This window comes from Hippocampus comes, unplaced genomic scaffold, assembly GCF_001891065.2.
Source record: "Hippocampus comes isolate QL1 unplaced genomic scaffold, H_comes_QL1_v1.1 scaffold129, whole genome shotgun sequence".
NCBI classification, from domain to species: domain Eukaryota; kingdom Metazoa; phylum Chordata; class Actinopteri; order Syngnathiformes; family Syngnathidae; genus Hippocampus; species Hippocampus comes.
The window spans coordinates 11,693-27,599 of NW_017805992.1; the positions used below are offsets into that span (position 1 = coordinate 11,693).

General features: G+C 42.1%; 1 long non-coding RNA gene across 1 annotated transcript in view; it reads left to right on the top strand.

The window, feature by feature from the left end:
* The first annotated feature begins 286 nt into the window (after window positions 1-286).
* The window catches only part of LOC109529048 (uncharacterized), a 20,162-nt gene continuing 4,541 nt past the window's right edge, over window positions 287-15,907 (top strand). Inside the window, exon 1 of the long non-coding RNA XR_002170769.1 lies at window positions 287-360. This is a non-coding gene — a long non-coding RNA (uncharacterized LOC109529048). The remainder of the gene's footprint in view (window positions 361-15,907) is intronic.

Sequence of the window (15,907 nt, forward strand, 5' to 3'; positions counted from 1 at the left end):
CCCTGAAACTGCACACAGGAAGGCCGGTGCCGGAACCGAACACTGCACCTCTGCACTGCGAGGCGCCGATGTGGTAACCAGTTGTCCACCGTGCTGCCCCCATATACAGGGTCAAGCAAAATGATCTGACACATTTGTAGGTTAAATAAAAGGCAAATAAAGTAAAGAAACAAAACCGTGTTTTTATTTTTGAAAAGTACGTATAATGCCATTTTTTTTTCATAGCATGCCATTTTGCTTTGTTTCTTCATAATGCCATTGTTTTTCGTTTCTTTTTCAGTTGCTGCCATGAATTGGACTGATGAGCATCGCGCTTTCATCGTGGAAATGTTTATCAAAACAAACAAATGTGTAACTACAGTGATCCCTCTCTACTTCGCGGTTCGTTTTTCAAACATAAAAAAAAGAAAAAAAATGTTTTTTTAATTTTACATATACATGGAGTACAGTACTGTATATGTTTCTCTATGTGACTCGCTGTTGTTTTGCAGCTTCTCACGGACCGTTTGCGGAATTAAAAAAAAAATATATATACATTTATTTACTTTTTTAACCTGTTTATGTTAATTGGTCGCTACTTCGCGGATTTTTGTCGCGCGTGGTTTTGCTCCCCATTAACCGCGATAAACGAGGGATTACTGTATATACAGTATGTATGGGTAAAGTGGATCAGGAAATGGATGGATGGATGTTAGTGAACTTTGTGCCTCTGCTCATGAAGATCTCTGTCGTGGTAATCATTTTTTCTTTCCCAAGGAAGGCCAAAAAAAGCCAAGGAAGGGTACAAGGTCTGTATTAAGGGTGAGGCTTTTGGTTTAATGCATTATTTTTAAGCATAGTTATGGACAACTGTGTTCATATGATGCTTGATTGAAATATTATTCGTCAACTGCAGTTTAAAAGAAAATAAAAGTATCTTAGTATAATGCAGGCCACAATTACGAGAAATATACAAAATATAATAGGATCTAGATAAAATAAGGATCTAAATGTCCATTTTGCCGTTACATGAGTGGTAGTTTGTACAGTCTGAGATTATTTTTTAAACTATAATCCAGAATTAGCTTGTTTTCATTTCAAACATTTTCTGAGTAGAGGAAGCCCGAGGCTCCAGTTGACATTTTTTGGAGCCAGGTTGTTTTATGGCATCAGTGGTGGACATTCAAGGTCATTACAAGGCGAATGATCTGAAGACTTTTCCAGTCTTCAGATCTAAAGCAGAGTCTACAAAAAGTAAATAATAATTGTGTTACTTTTGGCATCATCGTCATCAGGGCGGTCTTTTATCTTTTGAATTTGTAGTGTTCTGGAAAGAAGATGGCCCAGTTTTCCCCCTCATAGATAATTGAAGCTGTGCATACCAAGATAAGAATCTTGAATATGCATATATTCCAGGGCTACAACACCGAGTTCACTAACTAAGCCCAATTATTCTTTTTTGGAATAATGACTGCTGAAGAAAATATTTTGGGATGTGATGTGCGGAAACTTAAAGAGTATGGTGAAAAACAGCCTGAATGGACCAGACCCGAAATTTAATTAGGGTGCGATCGTGTTATTACTCGTAGATAGGATTCAAATTAGGGATTGTTTGGGGTGATGATAAAGTGTTAGCAAGAAGTGGGGGTGGTCGAGGTTATTGGAAGGGTTCACCAATAAAGATGAATGGGAATTGGATGTGAATCATATTTGCACAATAATATCAAGACATGCCCAAATTTAGAATCCTCTGCAGTCTCCCCTCATACCTAAGCTTTTATTGGAAGTCACACGATTACAACATCATAATCAATACAAGATAACACAGAAACATTGAAAATAACATCTGGAATTGTTTGTTCTATTCTGATGAACCTATTTACTCTGAGCACATCCGCACCGCCTTGCCCTTGGCTTCACTCCCTATCCGTGTACCCTCAGATGTCGGATCATCCTGACATGAGCATGTGTACAAGCATTCTGCATTCTCAGGCCTTTGGTCAGTCACACCAGAGAGGGTGGGGGAGAGGGAGAGGGAAATCTATTTTTGTTTTAATATGGTTTCTGCAGGAGGACAAAAATGACAAACATTCTTAACGCTTTCCAATGCTGTAAAAATGTGTAGAATAAATATTAAATTTCAACATTTCTGTCAATGAGGATTTGCGTCATAGCCAGCGACACACGTTTCTATTTGCAGGAAAGGATGCCGGGCAAGTGGCTGTTGCAGGAAAAAAAAAAAACAGCGTTTTATGTCCAATTCCTCGAGGGTACTGGCAAAGAACGGGAATCTGGAGGGCTGAGAGTCACATTTTTAAACGGTACACGTCAGCTACGATAGTTAACACGCTGCAAAAGTGCGTCCCATACTCCGATCATCATCCGGGCCGTTATAGCTGTTGTTCATTATGGCATGCGTGTGTAAGTGCGTGCGTGCATATGTGCGCTAACGGGTCGATCGCGGTTGTTTGTTGATCGAAAAGTCGATCTTTGGTCAAAAAAGGTTGGGCACCCCTGCTCTCCACTTGCACTGCAGGGAAAAAAAAAACATTTAATCATGAAGGCTCATTGTGTATTTTGTAGCCAACGTAGTCATTTTGATAGTAGGCTAATATAGCTACATACCTTCATTGTAAGGCTTATATATAAGGCTTTTAATTTTTTGTGGTTTCAGACATATTTGTTTTGGGGTTTTTTGGTCCAACATGGCTCTTTCAACATTTTGGGTTGCCGACCCCTGGGCTAGGGTGACGGTTAGTGGGTAGGGAAGAATGATGTAGGTCGGGTTAGGAGAAAGGGTGGTGGTTCGGGAAGAGGGAAGTGATTTGGGAAAGAGGCGTAGTTAAGAGCTAGGGTTAGTGGCTTAGTCATTCCCAAGATGCTACCACACCTTCGAAGTCAATTTTCAGATGAATCCGAACAAGTCTTTTCAAAGTTTTGACAGCCATTTTCTTTCAATGGCTTGCTTTCAAAAGCTATTGCATCCAACATGACTAACCCAACCCCAATGTACATTATTATTGGTATATATGTATATGTTTTTAATGGCCATTTTTATAGTGAGAAACTTGATCTCGCTCCTTGCTATGTTTCTCCACTATTCCAGCTTCCATCTATAGTGAGGCAGGGCGGCGCTTCCTGCCATTGTGTGCCAGGAAAACCCAGGCCTTCTTGGCTGCTCCCGAATAACCCACTTTATGCAAGCCTAAAACTTGAAAAAAAAAAAAAAAAGAAATGGAGCGGGCCGACCGCAAATACATTGAGTTTCTGGCCTCAAACCGCTGACCAGGTTGGCAAAAAAGGCTCTTGATTGGACACAACTCTCTGAAAAAGCTCCTCAACCACCAACTTGAGCAAAGCACGAGCCACTTATGAGTATAATTGAAAGGTTTGCACCTGGGAAAAGCTTTGGCTCCGAATTTCAAAAAAGGACCCTCACTAGAGGAAACATTTCATCACCTCATCAATGAGCTGATTCTGACTGCATTCACCTTTTTTTTTTTTTTTTTTTTTTTTTTTAGGAAAGAGAGTTAATTGAGCATTTTTAGAGAGCCAACTCAGCCTAAGAATGTGGTTTGTAGAAGATCTAATGACTTTCTCACATTGTCCAGAGAAAGTCTGACATGCATGACTGGCATCGTGTTTATCTCATGAAAGGATCCCCAATTTGAGGCCCATATTGGTCAAAAGAGAAGAGTGCATTCTTCTTGTATATAAGCATTGTGTTTAAATTCCCCAAAGTCTGGAAAGGTGAGTCAGGTGTCTCATACTTGAGGGCTTGACCATTCTTCTTCATATTTTAGTTGACAAATGCTGTATACATTTGGACAGTAATTGTTTGTGCCCTTAAGTTGGAGAAAGAAAAACCCACAGTGGTCACTGAAATAACTTGACAGCGACGAGACTGGAATTTGCCAAAATGCATGTTGACAAGCCACTAAGCTTGTGGGAGGATGACCATCTGAAACAGTACTTGAGTTTTTGGGCAAGAAACGCTAAGTCTGGATTTACAGAAAGGACACTGTACCAACTGTGAAGCACGTTCTGGGGCTGTTGTGATAGATTGGGCACAATGTCCACAGGCTCCAATGAAATCTCAACACTATCCTGGCGTTCTGGAGCCAAATGTGCTGCCCAGTGTCAGACAGATTGGTCTCATGGGTCCTCGGACAGGATAAAGGACCAAACACACAAGAATGCTAAGAAGTAGTCTTCGAAGAGTCCAGAGCTAAACCCTGTGAAACGTGTAGAAAGATCAGAAACAGACAGTCAAGGGAAGGCAACCATTTGAGAAAACTGAAGCAGTTTCAACAAGGGTGCACAAGTCCTAATGATTTTGTCAAAAAAAGAAATCACACACCTGTAGTTTTATCCATCCATTTTCGCTTTATCCTCACAAGGGTCGCGGAGGGTGCTCGACCCCATCCCAGCTGTCTTCGGGCAGTAGGCGGGGTACACCCTGAACCGGTTGCCAGCCAATCGCAGGGCACATATACACGAAAAAACATACGCTCTCACACCGAGGGACAATTTCGAGATGTTCAATCAGCCTGCTAAGCATGCTTTTGGAATGTGGGAGAAAACCAGAGTACCCGGAGAAAACCCACGCAGGCCCGGGGAGAACATGCAAACTGCACACAGGGAGGCCGGAGCTGGAATCGAACCCGGTACCTCTGCACTGTGAGGTCGACGTGCTAATCACTGGACCACTGGGCCGCTGCTGTAATTTTGCCATTTAAAAAAATTCTTATTCATTTATGTTAATCCCAACACTGAACATTTCCATTTTGTTAACCTACTGTGTGTAGTTTGGAGGTAAAGCACTGTCAGTCCACTAAGTGTCATTTCCAGCTTTGAAACACCAGCGGTGACCATGTCCACGGCCCTGATGAATGATGTTGTTTTTGCCATCGAGGGCAGCATTCATTCCATCCCGCCGTCATCGGAGGAACATTTGGGAATCCACGGCCCTGATGAATGATGTTGTTTTTACCAACGAGGGCAGCATTCCATCCCGCCGTCATCGGAGGAACATTTGGGAGGACAAGTGAACCCATCACGCTTCATTTAATGTGCCCTCGCTCAAAATAACGTCCGTCGCATGAATTTACGGCGAACCTCGGAGCCGCCTCTGTTTGCTCAGTCGCCAAACCAAATGCAAGCCTGGGATGGGAGTGTGCGCCCGTGCTCAGACGACGGGTTCGCTGACACCGTTTGGTACAGACGTAGCAAGAACGTGTTTCTCCTTTGAAGAAGCCTCATAAAAATACTTGAAAATGATCCAAGATTGACTTGTTGAAGTGGTGGGTACAACAAAAGCACGAACAGGTCCCATAATTGCTTCTTTATAGACTGCTGCTTTCCTTTTCCTTCACAGCTGCCGAACCTCCTCTTAACAGGACAGAACCTGCTGCCAAATCCCAATAAATCTCTTTTCCAAATGGACTGGAGGTTCACCTCGCCACCTCCCCGCTCCAAAACCAACCCCCCCGCCCCACACAAATATTGAAGTGTATTTGACATCTCGAGAAGGTGAAACTCAAGAAGAGGAAGATGCGGCGTCCAAAGAAAGCAGATTGCGAGGGTGGAATACAAACCAGGTGCAGCGTTTGGAGGGTCTTCACAAGACTTGCCGAGACCACTGGATTTTATCACACGGAAATATTCCGGAGAAGCCGATGTCTCTGACCTGCGAGCTTTCAGGCGCTCTCAGATAACCTCAATAGCGCGGACAGAAGAACCACAAATTGACACATTGGTTTGAGGTGCTGTTTTTCTGAAATTTCCGACATTTCCTGAGATTATACTTAAACCCCTCCTCGGAAAGTCTCCTGATCGCCACCAAATTTGAACCGGTTACGGGGGCTTCTCAGTTCCCCCACGGAAAAGACATTCTGTACCGCCTCCCAACAAAACGCTGCATTTTTACAAATAGAGGCTACAACACAAGACACCTCACTTTTTGGGGTAAGCCCGATTCACTTTAATACATGTACCGACTAACTTAACAACACAGAGGAATTGCTATATTTATTTGACTGAAAATATATTCACATTTGGGTAGGGGAAACGCTGCCTCAGACAAGTGTTTCTCAACACCCAATAAACCAAATATCCATTTGAAAACTCGTCAAAAGGATGTGCAGTACACTGAAATAATGATCATCTCATGACAGCTGATTCAGACTTGATGTGAAACCAGGGTCAGTTTGGTTGAACACAAAGCTATTATTCAAAGTGATGAAACAATAATTGTACCTTCTTGCTCCAATTAGCCTGCCTGTCATTTTATGTCGTTGGCACAGATAAATGAACATACTTAAGATAAAAGATAAAACTACTACATACTTCATTTGTATCCATCCATTTTCCGATCCGCTTTATCATCACAAGGGTCGTAGATGTGCTGGAGCCTATCCCAGCCGTCTTCGGGCAGTAGGCGGGGGACACCCTGAACCGATTGCCAGCCAATCGCAGGGCACACAGAGATAAACAACCATCCGCGCTCACACTCACACCTAGGGGCAATTTAGAGTGTTCAATCAGCCTGCCATGCATGTTTCAGGAAAAAGGGAGGAAACCGGAGTACCTGCAGAAAACCCACGCAGGCACAGGGAGAACATGCAAACTCCACACAGGAAGGCTGGAGCTGGAATCGAACCTGGTACCTCTGCACTGTGAGGTCGATGCGTTAACCACTCGAACACCGGGCCGCCACTTCATTTCTATTAGATAGCAATTTAAGGACCAAGGAAGTAAAAATTAGTTTTCCTGTGGCGCAGTGGTTGGAATTAACTGTTAGACACGTGACTGAATTGCAAAGTATGAGTTTTAACCAAAGGTGGTGGGTGGGTCGTGGTCGGTCTTAGCTATTATTCTCATTGCATCTTTGAAAACCAGATTGCAAGCAAATCCGATTTGCTGATATCTGATTTCATATGTCACCCCCCCACACACACTTTATGCCACCATGACGCATATTCAAATTGTGCCACTCGAGAGCGAAATAATCTATTTTTGAGGTCCACAGATACTGTGGCCGTCCTTTCAGAATGTCCTCTCGACTTTTCCCACACTAGGAGATCCAGGACTCAAGGCGTCTTTTGTTCACTTGCGGTTTTTCCCCGTCATTTTTTTTTTTCCCCACCGATTCATCCCTTTCCAGCGTATTGTTGTCAGTCTCGGGCGTAGAAGGTTACAATAATAAGAACCTCCTCCTCTCGCCTGTTTTAGTTGGTCACCGTCGATGTCACTCGCTCGCCAACGTGTCCAGAGATGACTTCATTGACATCGCCACCTTCGAGTGGACGTCACTGAGGCGTGCATGTGGTGAGACGTCCACGTTTGTGATGTGCTTGTTGGCAATTCTTTCTGACAAGGTTGTCAATTAACGCCACAATAAAGTCATGTGTGTCATTATGCAAGTGTAGTTAAGGATTTTCTTTTAACCGCAACCATGTTTTAAGGTTTTCGTTCCAATTGTGGAAGCCAGGCTTTTAAGTGAAAAGATCTTTTATGAAATATTATCCTTTTTTTTTGGTTGTTTCTGGGAAAAGATGTATTACCCACTTCGAGTCCGCTGCCTTGCACAAAGGTTCAAGGAGCAAACGAACAATCCCAATTACCATGTCATTGGTTTTCATTGAAGTCTTTATCCCCAGCGTTGGTGCCAGTTTTGTCAATGTTTTTCATTGAATGTGCTTCCAAAACTTGGAGGAAGGGTCATTTGCAGTGTTGTTGGGGTTTTTAAATTTTTTTTTTTTTTAGAAAATATGTTCAGATTTGGAGACAGTTTTTCCCACAGAAATAGAGGTGAAACCCAATACTTACCTCATGAGGTAAGGCCTCACATGAAACGTTTTTACAAACCACTCAAGTGTAAACAAAAAAACGAACAACAATCAAACTGAATAAATAATAAATGAATCACAGGTTCTTCCCTCCAAACATATCGGAACAGCCGGCCCTTTCCGTTACTTATGCCTGAAAACATTTGGGTTTGATGTTAAAAAAAATAAATGAGACCAATAAAAGGCCAACAATTCTTCTTTTATTTGACCTCTGGGTAGTTTGGCTTTGGAGATTCTACAGCATGTGCAAATTATACTTGTTGCTTTTGAGACGAAAAATATGGCGATACAACGATAGTGCTTGGGGTGTCCAATACAGGGATTTCAAAATCCTGATGTGTCATTACAGTTATTGACGGGGTTTCCAGTTCCGTTGTTGATATGGGCCAATATTAGCCGTCTGTTGGGGCAGGCACAGCTCCAGGATTTTTTTCTCTCCCGGGGTTGAAGTGGAACTTGACCAATTCATCGGGAGGCTGAGAAAATCAATACCGTTTAAAATGTCAAATAAAATGCTGGAGGGGGGTTTACTGGGGCTACACAGATTTTCTGATGGGGCTGAAGCAACCCTTTGCCCCCGATGTAAAGCCATCCCTATGTTGCCCCCCCCCCCCACTCCCTCCAATAGTCACCAGCCATTAACTGCTGATGAAGAGGGGCCCTATGTGGGGGATAGCCAACATGTTCTCCTTGGCATCGAACGAGCTTTAAATGGCCATAATGCCAATTTTTTTCAATATTTGCTCAGCGTCGCGGTGATGTCAGATGACGCACTCAACAGGAGAGATAATGGCGGAATGACGTCAGAGTGAAAAGAGAAAGAGATTTGGCAGTGTTGTCGGCTTCAGTGAAAAACATTTTTGAGAAAATTGAAGAGTCCTGAAGGACACCTCGAAGCGGTCGCCTCCAAATGGCTAGCACTCACAGAGGAGACTCAGATCCTGCCGTGCCTTTGTAATCGGATGAACACATTTGGTTTTTCTTGCTGCCGCTCCTCTTCAATCAATATAAAGCCAGGGCTTTTTATTTTAAAGGTGACACATGAAAATTGCTGAACTGCAGTTCGAAGAACGTGAAAGGCACTGGGCTACTTTCTCTCCGTTTGCTTCGCAACCGTCAATAAATATGTCAAAACTAAGCCGGGCGGCCATCCTCCCTGCGCCTACCTCACAGTGAATGCCGTTTATAATAAGTGTACTGTGACAGCTCCATTCGGGTTGCTTTTGATTGGGGGGAAAAAAAAACATGGAGATACGTGCCTTTCATTGGACAGTGACAGATATTTTGATCTTCTGCTGATGTTGAACCTGCAGTCTTGTAGTTCGTAACTCAAGTCTTGAGTGTAAGAGAGGCATCAAGCTGTCAGCACGTCATATCTAAAAATGGGTTTGTAAAAATAAAGCACGAGGGTTATGATTAGATTTTGCAGAGTAGCCAAATTATATGAGTCAGGGTTAGGGTTGTTTTTGAGGGGAAAAGCATCGAGATGCACGGTTTTCATTGGACAGCAACTATATTTTGATCCTTTGCTCATGTTGAACCTGCAACCCAACAGTCCGTAACTCAAGTTTTTCCTTCATGGAAGGCATCAAACTGTCATTGTGTAATATCTAAAAAGATGCGAGAGAAGAGTATCTAAATCTTAGTTTGCAGATGAAAACAATGAAACCAGCAATGAAAAAAAGTGGAAATGAAATGTGAATGCAGGGCTCAAACAGTACTCCTCAGACCATTTGATCTCACCTGTGTCACAGTGGTAGAGTCTGTTTGTGTACAAGTCAAGGTCATTGTCATGAGGACCACCTTCCTTAAGTCGCACCAAATCACCAAACAAGGCCTCTCCCTTCACTGCGGCCACGCAGCAACATTGACGGGGGCGGGGGCTTCTCGAGACAGTGGAGTCGAAGCTTCTTTTTCCAAAGCTCTCATCAGCAGCTGACCCTCTGCTGAACTTGGAGAATTCACACTGGCGGCCAACGTAAGCAGATGCTTCACTGTCAGTCTCTTATTTATGAGTTCGACCACAATGCGAGGCTGCATGTGATACTGAAGAGTCAACACCCAATGGAATTTGCGCTAAACAATCGGGGCCCTCCTCTTCATTCATGGTGAAACCACCCAGGTTTTTTGCGAGGCAGCGTGCTGAGCCCACACACTTTTTTTTTTTTTTGCCACAGCAGCTTTGGCCCAATTAACGGAGGCCCTTCTGGATCTGGGCGCATCCTATCACCAGCTGGGAATGCTCAACAGGCAAAACTCCTAAAGTGGAAAGAGCTTTCAAATGACATCCAGACTACAAAAAAATTATCCCTAATAATGCAAGTTTGTACTGTTTTGAAGTTGCTTCCAGAGTATTGGGTATACTCCCGACATATTGTACATTGTCATAAAATTAACGTCAGTGCTTCATGTTGCATTAGCAAGTGCTGGGAGCATTCAAGAATAACGGCGTTACGAACCATAACTAAACACAACTTGTGTATGAACCCTTGAGACCCAGACTGATTTTTTTGGGGCCATAATTCCCAGACATTCAAATGACCAACTCATAGGCAAGCTCTGCAGAAGCCTGCTAACGATCCTGATTTTAATCTTCCAGGGAAAAAAAAAACACGGATAATTATAACACCCCCCCCCCAAAAAACAAAAAAACAAAACACACACAACTGCAGTATTTTAAAAAAATGCAGCCAATCACTGTCTTCCAAAACAATATATGGTTATGGAAGAGTATGACGTTCCCTTTCAGTCAATGCAGTGGAAGGAAAGCGTGGATGTTGCTCGTGAGGTCAAAGCATTGTTTTACACTCACTTTTATGACTAAGAACGCAAGATGAGAGCCATCCAAAATCAACCACTGCGCAATTTAATTTCAATTCAAACAAAACCCACAACGCTACATAAAGTTCATACGAATAAACGCTGAATTACAGTGAGGTTGTTTACGAGTTGGACATGATTGACATAGGCAATGCCGCTGATCAAGATCGGACTTGCGTGTGGCGAAAAGCAAATATTTGACACCCCCTCTTTTTTTGGTATGGCGGTCGGGGGGGATTAGCGCAGCGATTTAGCGCTGAAATGAAGCGACGGTGCTCAGAGGATGAAAAAATAGCTCCAACGTGGAAGCAATTTCTGCTCATTAGGCTTCTATTTGCGCTCCAATTTGAAATGTTGTTTCAGTATTTTTCGCCAGAGACGATGAAAGCGTCGCCTTGATGTTGATGGCGCACGGCCGCTGTTGTCTCAGCACTTGAGGGCTTGAACAGCACACAAGAAAAAGCGCAACATTTTCCTACTGAAGAAACAATGGAAGTACAATAAGCACATTTTTGAGGGCAAACATGTCATTTGTAATGGCTATTTTGACCTTGTAATGATGCCAATTGTTGTGCGCTTCAAATGGGTCCAAATCAAAATCCTTTATCCAGAAAATGTTGCAAGATGACAGAAGGGTCCCCAAATAAATAAATAAAAAGAAACCTACTAACCAGTCACAGTGGTAAAACCTCAATTAGCAGACACAACACAACAAAAAGTGTGAAAATAATTATTATTATAAAACATTTTTCAAAAGAAATTCAAAACTGCAATTTCAAAAAATCCTTTTCAGGTGGTTGAATGCAAAATCTGTGGCATTCACAATTTTGAACAGAAATGAGACATTCTTTGATTTCCCCACAAGATTACACCTTTGGTTTCAGTCTGAAATTATGTTGCACAATTAAAACTCCAAAAGTGGACAGAAAGACATTGAAAATTTTGAATTTTTTTCCTTAAAAAAACAGTGCCAATATGACACTTTTCCCTTCCTCAACATAGTATTTTTCTTGTAAGACTTTTTAAAATGTGACTGTCACACTAGTGATACTTTTTTCTTCATAAAATACAAATCCATCGAAATACAAAGTACATTTAAGGCACATCCTTCAAAGAAATGTTCGGCAAGCCCCAATTGTGCAGCATTTTAACTTCAAACGCACCACAAATGTTTGTGTGTGTGTGTTTTTTTTCTTGCAACGACGCTTTGGTGGAGAGCCGCTCATTTCACACTCTCATTGAAAACCTTCCTTTTTGATTTCGGTTTACTTTGTGTGGCCGTCGCCTGAGGCGTTTACAGTCCCACTTGCCCCTCCATTGAATGCGAATGAGGCCGAGAAGGAAATAAGGTGCATTCTGTAGGTGGGAGGTAACTGCGCCATTGAGGGACAATAAGCATGAAGCCCAGAGCCTTTGGGAAGAACAGATTGAAAAGATGAAGACTTGAGAACAGATAGCGGGGCATGGGAAAATCCACCACTCAAGCGGACCACTGAGCTTGTTTTTTATTTTTTGTTTTACCCCCCAATCCCTGCAAAATTATGGTGCTTCACGCTCGTCTGCCAAGTAGAAACGCATTCCCGCATCCTTTTGAACGCCCCCTTGTTTCTTTGTTTGTTTGGATGTGACTTGTTTTTGTTCATGTGACGAATGTGTTTCCCTTCTGAGTGGACACCTGTGTGTCAATCTACATCGTTTAGTCACAGTCAAGCAGGAAGACGCTCTTGACTTTTCGAAAACATCCCAGCAAGATGAGTCACATCCAAATCTGTGTACCTTTGCCAAAATGGCAGTTACTGTATTTGTACGCAGAGCCATAGTTTATAGAGCAATGAAACACATTTGATCAGCCACTGAAAGGCAGTATACTGTAATACTGTATTACAGTATTATTACTGTATTATACAGTAATCTTCGTTTTTCGCAGATTAAAAATACATGCCTACAAGTATTGTTATATTTTCTGTCTAATATGTTGTTGCACCGTTTGTGTTCAAATATTTGTTGCTTAAAGCGTGAAAGCAATATAGAGGCTAATGGCTAGCGTGTGCCTATGGTGTTTCCCATTATATGTTAGCATTAAGCTAGCAGACTAAAGGCTAAGCTCTGTGGTTGTTTTAAAGACACATGTAATTCTCTTTTTTTTTGCCAAGAAATTTCATCTGAGAAAGGCAATAACCAATTTGAAGCTTCTTTTTCTCAGACTCAGTAAAACAAGTCTGTATACATTTACAAAAAAAAAGTGGAAATGAAAAAAAAATCTACTTGTGAGATGAGTTGAGTTCGCTGCCAGCATACACCAGTCAGATCTCAAATTTACGTTCGCCAGTCAAACAAAACAACCACAAAAAAAAAAAAGATAATCCGAATAACAACTGGTATCCTGAAAACCTCATAATTACACGTTTAGATATCATTGCTTCATGAAACATGAAAAGTGGAACTAATACAACCTCTGATTTGTTAGCATTATTGTTGCAATCTGACATACCGATTGATGTTCAAACCACACTTGTTTGGTATAATTTTGTGCTGTTGTTGATGCTTAATGAAAAGAGTCAAAAAAGTCAAAGTTGTTCATAGGTGTAATTGATGTTGCTAAACGGTCATATAAATTCATGGTTGATTTGCCTTTCTTTTTGTGTACAAAACTGGACAATACACATGATATTGTTCATTTCAACCCAGATTAATTTTTTGGTTGTGTTTGATGAAAAAAAAAGAATAAATCAGAAAGAGGACCTGAAAATAATCATGTGTTTTAATATTGGGGGTTCGGTTTCTAAATTGTTGAGCCTTCACATCAAAGCACTATGTTGCAGGGCTCACAGTCACATTACACAGAAGATCTCCGAAAAATCGAACGTACTAAAGTTTTACATTTTGGCATTGTGGGGCTTCTTTGCTGATCGTGGATTTATGGATTTTCTTTTTTAAAGGAGTTTTGTCATTCCCAACAAAATATATCGGGCCTGATCTGATGGGGCTAAAATCTTATATTCTGATCCAGGCTAAAGTTGCGTCTGAAGACACCACCGGATTTACGTTGCGAGTTGACTCATCGTGTGCGACCACCTAGATTTTCTGCTTGTGCCCCTGAAATTTCAAGTTAGGGGCCACTGCAGTGTCAATAGCTACATTAGCATGTATTCACCCCTGAGGGTGCGTGTGTGTAAAGGCACTTAAATGCTCCACACATGATCAGCAGCCTGTTTCTTTGATAACATGTGTGCAGAAGCTGTGTAGCTTTGTGTGTGCGTGCGTGTTTGTGTGTGTAGTGCGGCCAGCGTAAAGTCTTTCAACACACATGAAAGCGATCCTCCGGAGCTGTCGGAAGAAAGTTGCGCCTGGACCGTCCCGTCTTCAAGTCGTAACTTTCAATCTTTGAGGCTTGGGATGTGGAGGCCAGAAAGGCGCAAACATTGTCGTCACGAGCTCACGCCGCAGACTCGCCACGCCGCTCCATGTGCTTGTGATGCCCCATCACGCTTTGCTACTTCAGCGATATTTTGTGCTCTAATTAGAAGCCGCTGATTTACTGTTTGCGCCGGTCAGCCCGACGCGCCTTTTTGCTGACTTGTCTCGCTTTTGAAAAGTCCGCCGCTGCCACGCTTAGCGTCGCTGACGTCGGCAGCGCCGCTTTTAGCCCGTGCCGGACCGCACATCCGACAAACAATCAGTCATCATCGTCGACCGCTCGCTCACAAACCAAAACATCGGTTAATGATGTTCGACAAGTGTGGCAAAAACTGCTGCGCCAGCATGCAATTTTGCACACAGTTTTGGGCTGAACTCACTTGCAAAGATTTGGTTGAACTCTCGCTGAATCGCAGTTCAACGTTCTCAGATAGTCAACCATTTTCCAAAAAAAGAGGCTTCAAACTGTTTATTTCCACTCTCAGGTGAAATTTTTGGGCCTTTTGAACTTGTCAAACTAAACATGAAACCGATAAAATTAAATGTCAACAGTACTTGTAGCAAACACATCATTTTGGTCCCCTCGCTTCATGTTAACACGTAATCGGAAACTCCATTGACAAGCTAACAAATAGCAGTGCTTTTGTGAAATGCACATTTGAAATAAAATGGTGCAGCAACATTTTAGAGACACAATAAAACAATACCCAGGCATATTTTCTTTATCCTTTGCAAAAAACAAATATGACTGCAGTTTACTGAGTCTTTTTTCATTTGTCTTCGTGACTCTATCCAGTTGCACACACCAGCAGTCAAACCGTTTAATTCTTTACCGTGTATTGAGTTATGGTTGTATTATATGTTTTTAAAAAGGACAATATTATAGAGGGATATTTGTAATTGAAAAAAACATATTACAATATTTTGTTTATGAAGCAGAATATTATGGAGAGCTATTTTCCTGTAAACGTGATGACCACACCCAGAAACCAAGTGAGCCTGAACGTTCGGAATGCGAGCCCAGGGACACACTATCGTCAATTTCAGTTAACAGTAGAGGCTGGTATTGGACAAAATGGCAGCACCCTGAGAGAAATGAAAACAGATGTCTTAATTCCGCTTTATTCTTTGTCCACAAATGGAATATTTATCACAATACAACATTTAGGCTAGTAGAAATACAAGATATATATTATCGCCTGAAGTTTCTCTTTTTTGGGGAGGGGGCTAACCCTTAATAAACATCATTGTGAATTGTTGTCACATGCGGTCATTTGGTCTGCAAACAATCGTCTGTCCCCAGTACGTACAAGTGTACAGGTTGACTTATGACCGAAGACAACAAGGCTTGAAAGCTCACAAGTCAAGGAGTGCATGTGGTGGCGCGCAACATTGACACAAGGGTGGTGCGCAGCTGCTTTTGGAGCCCGCTCAAGCTGAGTGCATCCTGTGCGGATGCGAAGTGGGTTGACACTGGCATGCGCAGCGTCTCGCGCTGACGTTCAAGGACGCCGCCTTGATGTCACACAATGAAAATGTGTTGCTTTTTGGATTCAATCATTTGGAACCATTCAACACACACTGGTATAAATCTTCTCTGCTAATATTATTGCACCCAGCGGTGGTGAAAACTTTGGGTCAACTTTTTGGATTACAATAACAAAGTGGACATTACTGTGCCAATAAACAGGGAGTTTGAAATGAGTGGTTTTTATTTCTCCCTGTGTTTTAATAACATCATTTTTTAAACGTAACATGATTTTGACTTTTTTTGTGAGAGATATCTTGAGAAAATAGTTCTATATGTTCTCTGTGTTTCCCTTCTGAGTATATATATATAT